The following is a 13,466-nucleotide window of genomic DNA, read 5'->3' as shown; positions in this document are numbered from 1 at the left end:
ACCTAAACCTTTCTGTTCGAGCTCTGATTTCTCTTATTTTATTTTGATGATCATTCCTACCTATGTAGGTTGGGCTCAACAAAATATTTTCGCATTCGGAAGAGAAAGTTGCTGACTTAAATTTAGTAAATAGATCTCGCCGCGGCGAAAAACGTCTTTGCTTTAATGACTTCCATCCCAACTCGCGTATCATATCTGCCACACTCTCTCCCCTATTACGTGATAATACAAAACGAGCTGCTCTTTTTTGCACCCTTTCGATGCCCTCCGTCAATCCCACCTGGTAAGGACCCACACCGCGCAGCAATATTCTAACAGAGGACGAAAGAGTGTAGTGTAAGCTGTCTGTTTAATGGACTTGTTGCTTCTTCTAAGTGTCGTGCCAATGAAACGCAACCGTTAGCTCGCCTTCCCCACAATATTATCTATGTGGTCTATCCAACTGACGTTGTTCGTAATTTTAACACCCAGGTACTTAGTTGAATTGACAGCCTTGAGAATAGTACTGTTTATCGAGTAATCTAATTCCAAAGGATTTCTTTTGGAACTCATGTGGATCATCTCACACTTTTCGTTATTTAGCGTTAACTGCCACCTGCCACAGCATACAGCAATCTCTTCTAAATCGTTTTGCAACTGATACTGGTCTTCGGATGACCTTACTAGACGGTAAATTACAGCATCATCTGCGGAAAACCTAAGAGAACTGCTCAGATTGTCACCCAGGTCATTTATATAGATCAGGAATAGCAGAGGTCCCAGGACGCTTCCCTGGGGAACACCTGATATCACTTCAGTTTTACTCGATGATTTGTCGTCTATTGCTACGAATTGCGACCTTCCTGACAGGAAATCACGAATCCAGTCGCACAACTGAGACGATACTCCATAGGCCCACTGCTTGATTAGAAGTCGCTTGTGAGGAACGGTGTCAAAAGCTTTCCGGAAATCTAGAAATACGGAATCAACTTGAGATCCGCTGTCAATAGCGGCCATTACTTCATGTGAATAAAGAGCTAGCTGCGTTGCAATAGAACGATGTTCTCTGAAAGCATGCTGATTACTTATCAATAGATCGTTCCGTTCGAGGTGATTCATAATGTTTGAATACAGTACATGCTCCAAAACCCTACTGCAAACCGACGTCAATGGGGCTTGTTTCCAACTCACTCAAGGTATGTGATGTTTAAGCGACTTACGACCTAGCAAAATTCTTGGCATCTTTGCTCAAACAAATGATAGGCAAGTGTGCACATCAGATAAAGAATTCTGGTGATTTTATCAGTCGACTTCAGTCACTACAACTGCTAAGTGACGACTTATTGGTCAGTCTTGATGTGGTTTCACTTTTCACAAAGGTGCCTCTGGTGGATTCACTACACCTCATTGGCAATGTGTTTGGTGCAGACATTACAGCGTTGTTTCAGCACACTCTCTCCTCTATATGTTTTATATTTAACAACTAATTTTACGAACAATCTGACAGTGTCGCCATGGGGAGTCCATTGTCTCCCCTGATGGCCAATCATTTTGTGGAAGATTTTGAGGAGAGAGCACTCGACTCTGCCACTATTAAACCGACAGTATTCTGGCGATACGTTGACGACACTTTTATAGTGTGGCCTCACGGTCTGGACCGTCTCCAAGAATTTTTACGTCACATGAACTCCATACATGAAAACATAAAGTTTCCCATGGAGATAGAGAAAGATGGTTGTCTGCCATTTTTAGACGTCTTGGTGCAACGGAAGAGAGATGGCACACTTGGTCACTCGGTGTACAGAAAGCCCACTCATACAGACCTGTATCTACAAGCTACTAGCCACCATCCAGCACAAACAATGGCCGTTGTCTCAACCTTGATCCACCGTGCCCATGCCATCTCTGACGCCGGCGGTACTGAAGCGGAACCGGAACACATGCAAAAAGTATTTCTGAAGAATGGCTTTTCATGTAGGCAAGTGAACAGAATGATGCAGACCTACAAACGACGGAATAAGGAAGAGGAAGAGGCCTTCAGGTCGACTGCTTATCTACCATTTATTGGGAATATTTCTTCACAGATAGGCAGAATATTGAGAAAGTATCAAGTGAGAGTCATCTTTCGCCCTCCTTCCAAATTTTCATCGCCAGTGGGATGAAAATTCCGTGTGAATGCGGCGAATCATATGTAGGGCAAACAACACGAACTGTGCAGGAACGCATTGTGGAACACCAACGGCATACTCGCCTTCTCCAACCCACCAAGTCCGCAATCGCCGAGCATTGTATTTCCGCAGACCATTCCATGAGTTACAGATACACAAAAATTTTGGCCCATACATCAAACTTTTTGAGCTCGATTATTAATGATTCAGTGGAAATAAGGTTGTCTGACAACGAGACTCTCATCAATCGGGACAGCGGTTATCAGCTAAACTCTGCTTGGAATCATGTATTAGGGAAACTTCGTAGTCGACGTAGTTATCGGCATAAAGATGAAAAGCGACCTGATATCGATACGCCAAGTTTTCACCGTGGAGGGCGCGAGGCGCAGCGCACACAGCTGTTATGAATGCGCACGCTGAGCAGCGCATGCGCAATGTCACCTCAGTATGGTATAAATAGCGGAGCTCAGTGCGTACTCGCCAGCACTGCTACAGTGGCACTCACCTGAAGATGGCCAGAAGACTCTGCGCCGAAATATCGTGGCAGGACGTTACTGATATCCGGCAGTTCTCCCGTGTTTTTATGGAACAAGATACGTTGCTGCAACTGTTTATATGGAATACATGAAATGATCACATTCGCAATTCATACTGAGGTACCAGGTGAAACGTCCCCTTAGAAAAAATTATACAAGACTGTGCTTAAACTGAAACACAATATTTTTTAGCGCAACGCAATCTGACTTCCAAAAATCCCTACGAAAGAATGGCCCACACTAGCATTAACCTATACGTTTCACAAATCACTTACCTCACAAAAATCTTCGTTACTCAAGCTACTGCAATACAGCGAACGCCACTACTGCCAGCTAAATAAAAGATTCAAACTACTGAAGGCACTAACAACTGATAGGCATAGTTAGCAAATGAAAGATTTTAATAGAGAACAAACAATGTATTTACCTCACTAGTCACAATATATATAGCAGTTCATGACACCAATTCTTACAAATTTCAAAACTCCACCATCTCTCTCCCCACGTCCACCACTGCTGGCGGCTCACCTCCAATTGCGCAACGCTACGCGCTGTTAGCATCCAGCTGCCGCTGCCCGACACTACAATGGCAGACAACAATGCAAACTAGCCACAGACTGCATACGACACAGCCAGTGATTTTTATACTGAGCGCTACGTGGCGTTGGCGTTACCAATAAAAAAACCTAAACAGCCTACTTACATAGGTACCCATTTGAAACACCCATACTAGTACATGGTGTAACCTCCACAGGCGTCAATGCAGGCTTGACTCTGGCATCAAGCCGATCGTACAGATGGCGAATATTGTCCTGAGTAAGTTATTCCACACCTTCTCGACCTGTTCACGTAATTCTGTAAGAGTTGTTGGTGACGATTCGCACGAATCACTTCTCGTCCCAACAGACCTCATATGTGCTCGATTAGAGACAAGTCCAAAAATGGTGCCGGCCACGGAAGCTGCTGCAAGTCTTCCAGAGCATGTTGTTTCACGAGCTGTATCTGGGCGAGCATTATCCTACTGGAACAACACATCACCTTCCTGTTGCTACAGCCGCAAATGAACGGATGTAACAACTTTTTGCATATACCGATCGCTGGGTATAGTCCCCCGTCCCAGAAGGACCGAAGGTGAGAGAGAGTTGCAGCTGAAGCCACCCCAGAACTAAGAACACTGTGTCTTGGACGAACGCACTCTCTAAGACAGCACTCACCAACTACTGTTCCCCTTACAATACGACTGTCCTGGCGGGCGTCTGTGATGCCTGGACGTCCAAGCCTCGTCTACAGATGAGACAATGTTATGTCACCCCAGGAAACAGCATCGTTGGGCTATTGACGCATCACGTCTATACTAGTCCTCCGAAAGCTCCATCCCGCCACTGGGAAATGAAAAAATTAAATGATCGTATGGCATTTATTGGTCGGGATGTCGCTTTCGGGGTTCGGCCACCGTATTGGAAGTATTTTTAGTTGACGCCACTTCGGCGACTTGCATGTCAATGATGATGAAGAACACACAACACCCAGTCCCCTGCTGGGAATCGAACCCGGGCCCCCTTTGGTGGTGGGCGGTAACGCTGCCGCTGCGCTACGGAGTCGGACCCCGCCACTGGGAAGGCCACAATTTGACGCCCTATCAAAGTATCTCAAAAAATGGTTCAAATGACTCTGAGCACTATGGGACTTAACATCTGAGGTCATCAGTCCCCTAGAACTTAGAACTACTTAAATCTAACTAACCTAAGAACATCACACACATCCATGCCCGTAGCGGTCGCGCGGTAACGGACTGAAGCGCCTAGAACCGCTCAGCCACCACGGCCGGCAAAGTTTCTCAGTTGGATGTAGAAACCACGAGTGCGTCTCCGTGGCATGTGTGCCTGATTGCTTCGCATGTTTCCACCAAATTGAGGTTTCTGGCTTTTATTTCCCATTAAAGGGTAGACACTAATGGCGCTCTGGTAGCCATGCCATTACGCTGTGTGTTGATGGACGAACCATTATCAGTACGGCTACTGTCTCTATTGCCACCAGGTGGCTAATGCTTTCATCAGGTGAAAAACGTCGTCGTCCTTCCCGATGATTGACTTATTTTGTTGCAGTGCATATTACAAACCACTTGCTCCGTTACCAGTTTTCAACGAGAGACTCAAAACCAGACGGCTTTTCACAGTTACCTGGATGTGTTGGAATGGCAGTGGTGCCTCACAATGAAGACACATAATAACCTCATCTTAGAGAAGATCGATGGAGAATTTACTAAAACTAGTCCACAGGTGATCAAACTGCAGAGGGTGAACATTACTAGGCTTACGTTAGTCTGCAAACGCTCGTGGCCCTTGTCACTGAAAGTAAAATCTTCGGGGTTGTGATACCTCGTCATAATCTAGCCCCTCTTTTAGAGTCTTCTTCAGGGTCTTGTCGTCTCCGTGGTTAACTGAACACACCGGTAACTGTGAGCATCACAATATACTGAAAAAGATCCAGGGTGAGTGGTCGCAATGCTGATCATACAGAAGAAAACTGACGCTGCTTAACAAGCCATAAGATTCTACATTCGACTTCTAGACATGTCTATTCAGAGTAACCTTAATAAGTGATTCTCAAACAGATTTAATCAGAATTACGCTCGATTATTGCAAAATTTCCGAGAAAACTGAAGTAGGTCTTCACTATGAAAAGACACTATCTGTTCATAAACCGGAAAATCCAAAGTGATGCAGCTTCGAATAAATATGGATTCACGTTCAAAGCAGTTTAAAAAGTAATTAGTGAAACATTTGGCTGCCTGACTGTAGAAGTGAAGCTAACTGTGGAAAATTGGCGTCAGTCAAAGGTTCATATTCCTCTGTTCACACTGCTTTGGCCACTTCATTGAAAACCCACAGCTGCACTTCGAAGATTGGATGGCTATGCAACACTCTTATGTCAATAAGAAAAGTTTTTTGTTTTGTTTAGATACCTTAATTACTGTAAGCAGAGCGGACAATAACTCGCGACAGTGAAATATGTGTGGTTTTTATCCTATAATACTCATGTCTTAATTGTTCGCATTACCCAAGTTCCCCTCTTAGATCTTGAATGGGTGATCATTTCAATGTCTCTCGTGATAAGATGCACAGTTTTGCATGAGAATGGCTCGTTTCACTGTTTTTGGGATAAGTTATTTACGTTCTAAACACGGCTTCGTGACATTGTGAGTGTTAGAGGTCAGTCATCTCTCTCGTTAGTAATAACTACAAATTCCCATGTATCAGTCGCCTGTTATTCTGGTAACAGTACACGAATGTGAACCATTAATATTTAGAGAGAAATAAGAAGAAAAATAAATAATATTCGATAAAAAAGTAGTATTGGATTTTTTTTTTTACCGACATGAAATGAAAATAACATGGAGTGGGACAAGAAGAACTGAAGAATTACCAGAACTTGAAAATCATCATAACATCTGCGAAGAGCTACATATGTGAAGACTGAACGGGGCTGCCCGTATAGCAAGAAGGTCTACTTAGAATAGGAATCTGCAGGACAGTAGATCGAACGACAGGAAGACCAAGCATTAACTGGTGAGATAAAATCTGGTGAACACAGTACAGTACCATATGTAAAAATAGCGAACTTAACAAAAGGAAGTGGAAGAGGTTCGCAGAGCAGACCAGTTGTCGATAAGGCCCATGACAGGTGTAAAGCAAAGTAAATACACTTTTCTCTCACTCTTATTCCAACAACTTCGTGACAGGGTAGCACTTGTACCATAGGTTTTCAATTATCTACTGGTGTATTCCAGTCTTTGCCTCCCCTACAGTGCTTTTCAGTTTTTATCCTGTACAGCTCCGTTTAATACCAAGGGACTTATCCCCTGATGCCTTAACATATATCCTATCATCCTGCCCTTTCCTCTTGTCAGTGATCGTCACATGTTCCTCTCCTCGCCGATCCTGCGGAGAACCTCACCATTCCTTATTAAATAAGTTCACCTATATTTCTAAAGTCTTCGATACCACTACATCTGAAACGCTTATATTCCTTCCTTTCCGGTTTTTCCAACAGTTCACGGTTCACTACCACACCTGTGCTCCAATCGTAAATTTTTAGAAATTTCTTCCTCATAGTAAGACAGATGTGGAGTGGACTTCTATTGGCCAGGAATGTCCACTTCACAAACCCCAGTTTTGATGTTAAGGTCATCGCAAATTTTTGGTACTCCTCAGTAATTTCAGCTTTCTTCGGTTTCCTGTTAATTCATATTCTTTATTCATTAGGTTATTTTGTACTTTCTGCAGTTCTTCTTCACACTCCTTAGGGTTAGCAACGTCACCAGCGAATCTTACTGCTGATGCCCTTTCAGCCTGCACTTTCATACCGTTAATGAGTCTTTTTTTCATTTCCATCATTGTTTCTTCTATAGACTGTATATTATTAGCACTCCTAAAGTAGTTGAGAATAATTTTTGTCTCACCATAATTGTTAGAGACGATATCTCGGAAGCAGAAAGCCAAATGTCTTTTGCATATGTGCAGCAATTTAATAATGCTTACATAAAGGAGAAATTTTGGAATACTTATTCCATCACCAGATGTATCTGCAAAATCACTGCCCTGTGGACGTTTCTTATTGAATCGCATCCCATATAAACCAGTCACGTATATCGTAGAAATAATCAGCATCGTTAACGTCCAGCATAAACAAGTCAGTAATTTCTAACACAATAACACGATGAATAAGTGTTTCTAAGACATATTTTAGAACAACAAAAATTACGATTTTTGTTCTATGTACATACGATGTGTGTTTCAACAGTACAAAAATATCTCAGTAGTTGCAGACCATAAAACCTACTTTTATGAGCCATAAATTTTCTGTTTAGTGTTTTGTACTTATGGGTAAGGTAATGAAATCAGAAATCTCAAGTTCTGATTCGCTCGGACAGTTTTTCCGATGTTTCATGAATTTGTCATGGCTAATCAAGAACTGTGACCCATAAATCTTTGAGTGTGAAAAACGCCTCCGAACTTCTAAATTGTTGGACCGTGACTTTCGTACGTTTGAGGCTTTTTTGGATCCATGAAACAGTGGTTTAAGCTGTCGTGAACCTGAATGGAACCACTGAATGGTGCACTGTTTAGGTTAGATGGTGACGTGCGAAAATCATATTTTCTCACCGGCCGAACTAAGCACTTGCCTGCTGAGAGAGTGACTCGATGACTATATTTCATACAATTGGCTTTGTACCTCTTCCCAAACATTTCAACACACTTTTTAACAAAGACTAAGCGAAAACACAAAGATAAATTCTGATAATTCTTGAAATTATTATTTCATGCTTACCACTGTAAAGGCACAAGCCAAACCACCGAAAATTTACATCCATCCTTGCACTTCAGACACTGATTCGCTAATCAACGTGATAAAATTATTTCCAACTCACTAGTTATTATCTATCACAAGCATTATATCCCTGTCTTTCGGAACAGAAGTTCTCCGTCGACTGGCACCGTAAAATAGTTCAAAGTTTACCTCTGACAGTTTTTTCTTGTATCAGTCATAGGTATGTAGACATATAATGTTCCTATCAAGAGTTGTTTAAGATTTATTGCTTTCTACAGTACAATACGTGAATTTGTTTGTAAGCATTTTGGTTTCTCTGGCAGTGACATTTTGAATATAGGAAATAAATTTTGCTTCCCTAGGGTTGTACGTTGCACTAGATTCATTGTTTCCACGATTCTGCAAAATTAATTTCACGCGTCTGCCAGTATACACTTACTTTGGTCGCATCCGCACTTACCCTGAGCTAGGGAAGTCGTGTGGGCCATATAACTGTCTGCGTATCCTATAAACTTTGTACCTTCTTTGTCGTATTTTAGTTGTTTGTGCATAGTATTTTCTGAGGCGGAATTTGTGGATCAGCCTAGCCTGTGCTTAAAGGAGCGAGGAAAACCGCCCAAAACCATATCAGATTGGCCAGTATGTCAGACTAACAGTCGTCTACATCCGGCGCTTTTTCGATCGGTATCTGGTTCACTACCTCTATGTAAAGCTAGTGAGTTGAGCTGTACGAAAAGGTGCTACACGAAGTATACAAAATCGAATAATTTTGGTTATAGGTTTTGTCTGTTCTGAATAAATTTGCTTCCGTCAACAATTCGTCACCGTATGTTAGGATGGCCATTTTATTGTACAGTCGGCTGCCGTTCTGTTTGCTTTCGTCTCATAACGCCGTACTTATGTTTATGATAACGGTCTCAATCTTTCCGAGAGGGCCTATTGTTATTGTTATTTGGCTTATTGTTAATTGCGCAGGCAAATGTTAGTGTAAATTTCGCTGCGGATGAAGGAATTGATGTGCGTTTTAAGGCACTGCAATATACAATATATGTATTGGAATATACATACATTTCCTTCGTAAATTCCAGTTAAAGTATTCATGAGAATGGAAGCGAATGAGTTTTCAGCTGGACGTGTGTTAAAATTGTATGTAAGCAAATGAGGTTCTATTTGTAAATACGAAATTCTGTACATGTTGGACAGGATTACACTCGTATTCTGTTGTTCGTCCTGCAGCCTCACATTGCATGCTTACATATCGAGTCTGCCTTTATACGTAGACGAACATAGAACGAATGGGTTCTGTTTCATCGGAGATGAAAGATGTTATTAGAGTTTTATTCGACGCTGACAACCAGCAGCAGCTTCATAATTTACAGACAGTCGAAGATATTCCTTCGTTTTCCGCTGGTGTCTCAGTTTCAAAATTTTTTACAATACATTCCAGCTGTTATGCTAAACACCCAAACCTCCTTTTTCCTCACAGTTTTGGAGCGTGCCATCTTGTAATTCCACTCTGAAATCATTTTTACGCCTAACATAACCCACAAAAGGCGATAATTACCATGATTTCCGACCACTTCAGTATTAGGCGTACAGAAAGGAAATTTTGGGGAAAAACCAATGAACGTTGATAATACTTCAGTGCTTAGAGAAGAGAACTAAATTGTCTGGAATCTGCAGCTGCAAAAAGTTTTATACAGCGGAAAGAGAAATTTCTATGCATGGTATTGTTTTAGAGAGCATTCTTAACCTGTAAATTTTGGTTTGCGTATGCTATTTTGAGGTGAGAGGTTTGACATAAAAGAGGAATCTGTGACGACTGGTGACCGAAAGAAAATTGCTTTGTCGTTTGTGAAAACAGACCAGACATTACTAATGACGTGTTTTTGTTCTCCTGTGTGTGTATTTTTTCAGTCAACATTAATTTTATTTTATTTTTCCAACATTGTGACGTCGTTGAACACATTCTTCAACTTTCAACTTACACGTATGCCTTTGTAGTAAGTTGTCTTGAAGGAAGCGGTGGTTTGGATAGCGGTTGGAAGAACGAGAATCCGCTGCACAAATGACAGCGGGATTTGTATTTTCTGTGAAATTACTGTGTAAAGTAAGAACCATTCATGAGTGCTATCCTGTTACATCTTTATGTATCACACCAGCTAGCATGCAAAATCAAAATGAATTTAAAATTATCCGATGCCTGGAGCAATTTAGACTTACCATACCACATCAGAGAAGTGTGTGGCTTCGCTGCTTTCAGTAACCCTGTTTAAAGAAAAGAAAACATCAAATTAATATTTTTTTTTCATACAGATTTCTATAACATAAATATTTTGAAAACATCCTGCAGTGACCTCGTAAAAATCACGGTATTTTGACAACCTTTCCAGGTTACGAATTTCCACTGACGTCCTTCGTTACCTGTACGTCTCTTTTTCTCAAGAGACCGGCAAAATCATTAACGCTAGTATAATATGAGAATCCTTGTTCGCTCTGTACATTGCGATAGTCGGCGAACTGTGGCAGATCTGAAGTGAAGAGTACAAATGAAGTGCATGCATGTTTCAGAGAATGCAGTTCGGAGAACGTTGCTGAAGATGGAAATCCACAGCAAACGATTCATGTTGATCCAACGAAATCGTCAATTATTATTGCAGTGTCCATGCGATTATCAAGATTGGAACTGTTATTTTATTTTTTTAGTTTGTGGTCAGTTGCTAGGGAACCAACCTGCTGAGGTCATGGGTCCCTTAAACTAAGTTATGCTAAGGATAACACACGGACAGACTCATGCCAGAGGGTGGACTCGAACCTCCGACGCTGCTACCCCGCGCGGCTATAGATTCGAATGAGATCAGTGAACCGGACTCTCATGTTTGGATGAATCTCGTTTCTTTCTACACCAGATCGATGGTAGATCAGTAGGCAGGCCATCATCTGGGCCAAAGGCTGGTCGAAACACACACCGGGCCATGGAAACACGACAGTGGGAGTTATGGTGGACTTTCCACTAGGTCTCTACACCATGCCTCATTTTGTTAGAATTTTAGTTTTAAATGGGATCAAAGCCGATTTTGTAACTTGTTTACATGGTTTCCAGCAAAATTTTACATATGATAATGACGATGATGAGGTCCCATACTCCGAGAGTCTAGGCGACGATACGTATGAGATCCGCATCGCCAACTAGGCCGGCCCCTAGCGGAGATGGTTTGCCATTGTCTTCCTCCTATCGTAATGGCGATGAATGATGATGATGAAGACAACAAAACAACACTCAGTCATCTCGAGGCAGGGAAAATCCCTAACGCCGCAGGGAATCGAACCCGGGACCCCGTGCGTGGGAACCGAGAACGCTACCGCAAGATCACGAGGTGTGGACAATTTTACATATCGCTGACAAAATAAAGACCGTCATTCAGCACTCTAATCAACTCTTTCAAGACTCCAGAGCAGCCATGATTGGCTGAGTCGTGGGGTAAGTGAGAGCGGGGCCTGAGGCACACATGATCATGACACTGATATAAGAAAAGGGTACCCAGTGGTCCCTAATAACACAGCACGTTCAACACGTGCCCAAATTCTTCCTTTCATGATGTCCGCCTCCGTAACAAAGCAATAGCGTTACCACTTACCGCGCAAGGGGGGCCAGGTTCGATTCCCGGCAGGGGACTGGGTGTTGTCCTTCATTAGCGTCATAATTGACACGCAAGTCGCCGACGTGGCGTCATCTAAAATAACTTGCAATACGGCGCCCGAATCCCGAAGGGGATTTCCCGGCCATGATAAATACCATACGATCATTTCATTTCCCTTGATGATGTTTGGTCAGCCACCGCTGCACATTGAATGCGTCGATCTTGAAATACGTCTGTGCTATGGGGACTTACAGAACCTGTTCTGCTGCCATGGGAATGTACCAAGGGCCAATGTTGAAAGCGCCGGCCGTTGTGGCCGAGTGGTTCTAGAAGCTTCAGTCTGGAACCTGTAATGGGACGCGAAATTAAAGCGTCACCCATTCACAAGGATCAGCTCAGTTTGCAGGTGAATATAAGTTTAATTCAGTGTTTTGTTTATATATTGGTAATATTTTTGTTACCTTTGTAAAATGTTTAAAGTTTTGTATTTAGTTTTGTATGTTTCATGTTTGGAGAGAGCAGCGCAACTCGCGAAAAAAGCATCTTCACCGCCGGAACCAGAAAGAAAATTGCTGGCCACTAGACGTCGCGGTTAAACGGCCAAAGAGCAGCAGAATATCCTGTGACCGCGTTGTTGCGTCGAACCTCCAACATTCAAATAAATACAAGTTTGTATTTTTCCATTGTAATGACGTCACAGAATGTTTAGTTCAGGTTGTATTTGGTTCAGTTCTGTTTTGTTGAGACTGGTGTTCACTCTGTATGTAGCATATACCAAGACAATAAAACAGTGTGTGCTCTAAAAGCTTAAATACGTGTTCGAGAATTATTTATGAATAGTTGTATTAAGGAAGAATTATTACTGAATTTTTGCAATATATTAATTTTCAGAAGAGTTTGATTTAGATTTTTGGATCTTAAAGGACTTACAGTCTGATTTTAAAATGGGAAAAATAAGATATCTTGCAAGAATATAATTTCCAAGAAGATAGAAATAACATCAAAATTTCAGAAGTTTGCGCAAACCAGATGGACAGAGTGACGTAATTTTGCACAAACGACTCGACTGTAGGTGTTTTGATTACAGTTTCGTTCAAGAGTCTTTTATAGAGAACTTTAAAAGAATCTAAATAATTTTTTTTAAGTGTTTTGTAAACGACGTAGGTGACAAAGTCTGGAAGTCTGCTCATGCTCATATTTCAAACAAAAATCATTGAGTCATACTCGTCGTTACACTACAAACCTCGCAACCGCTATGGTCGCAGGTTCGAATAGTGCCTCGGACATGGATGTGTGTGATGTCCTTATGTTAGTTAGGTTTATTTAGTTCTAAGTTCTAGGAGACTGCTGACCTCAGATGTTAAGTCCCGTAGTGCCCACAGCCGTTTGAACAGCCATAAAATTCGACCCCGTCCCGGCTGCACCAATTCAACAGGAGAACGTAGGCCTACTCGTTGGTGGGGCATGGTTGCACCCTAGAATTAATGTTGTCAACATTGCCCGACTCTGAAGTAGTAGTGGTTAGTGTTTAACGTCCCGTCGACAACGAGGTCATTAGAGACGGAGCGCAAGCTCGGGTTAGGGAAGGATTGGGAAGGAAATCGGCCGTGCCCTTTCAAAGGAACCATCCCGGCATTTGCCTGAAACGATTTAGGGAAATCACGGAAAACCTAAATCAGGATGGCCGGAGACGGGATTGAACCGTCGTCCACCCGAATGCGAGTCCAGTGTGCTAACCACTGCGCCACCTCGCTCGGTGCCCGTCTCTGAACTCTGTTACTGCCTGCAGGGATACACAGGCGGGCCTGCCG

The 13,466-nt window shown here is 42.4% G+C and overlaps 2 protein-coding genes across 5 annotated transcripts in view; one reads left to right on the top strand and one right to left on the bottom strand.

The window, feature by feature from the left end:
- LOC126278199 (leucine-rich repeat-containing protein 24) overlaps positions 1-13,466 on the bottom strand; it is a 1,518,316-nt gene that overhangs the window by 557,422 nt on the left and 947,428 nt on the right. For all 4 annotated transcript variants that reach the window (XM_049978119.1, XM_049978117.1, XM_049978118.1 and 1 more), the window contains one exon: positions 10,238-10,282. The gene's annotated coding sequence lies outside the window, so the exon portion shown is untranslated. The remainder of the gene's footprint in view (positions 1-10,237; positions 10,283-13,466) is intronic.
- LOC126278896 (rho GTPase-activating protein 17-like) overlaps positions 1-13,466 on the top strand; it is a 30,839-nt gene that overhangs the window by 16,611 nt on the left and 762 nt on the right. The gene's annotated exons all lie outside the window — the stretch shown is intronic.

This window comes from Schistocerca gregaria, chromosome 6 (assembly GCF_023897955.1).
Source record: "Schistocerca gregaria isolate iqSchGreg1 chromosome 6, iqSchGreg1.2, whole genome shotgun sequence".
In the NCBI taxonomy this organism is placed as follows: Eukaryota; Metazoa; Arthropoda; class Insecta; order Orthoptera; family Acrididae; genus Schistocerca; species Schistocerca gregaria.
This window is presented reverse-complemented; position numbering and strand designations above follow the sequence as displayed.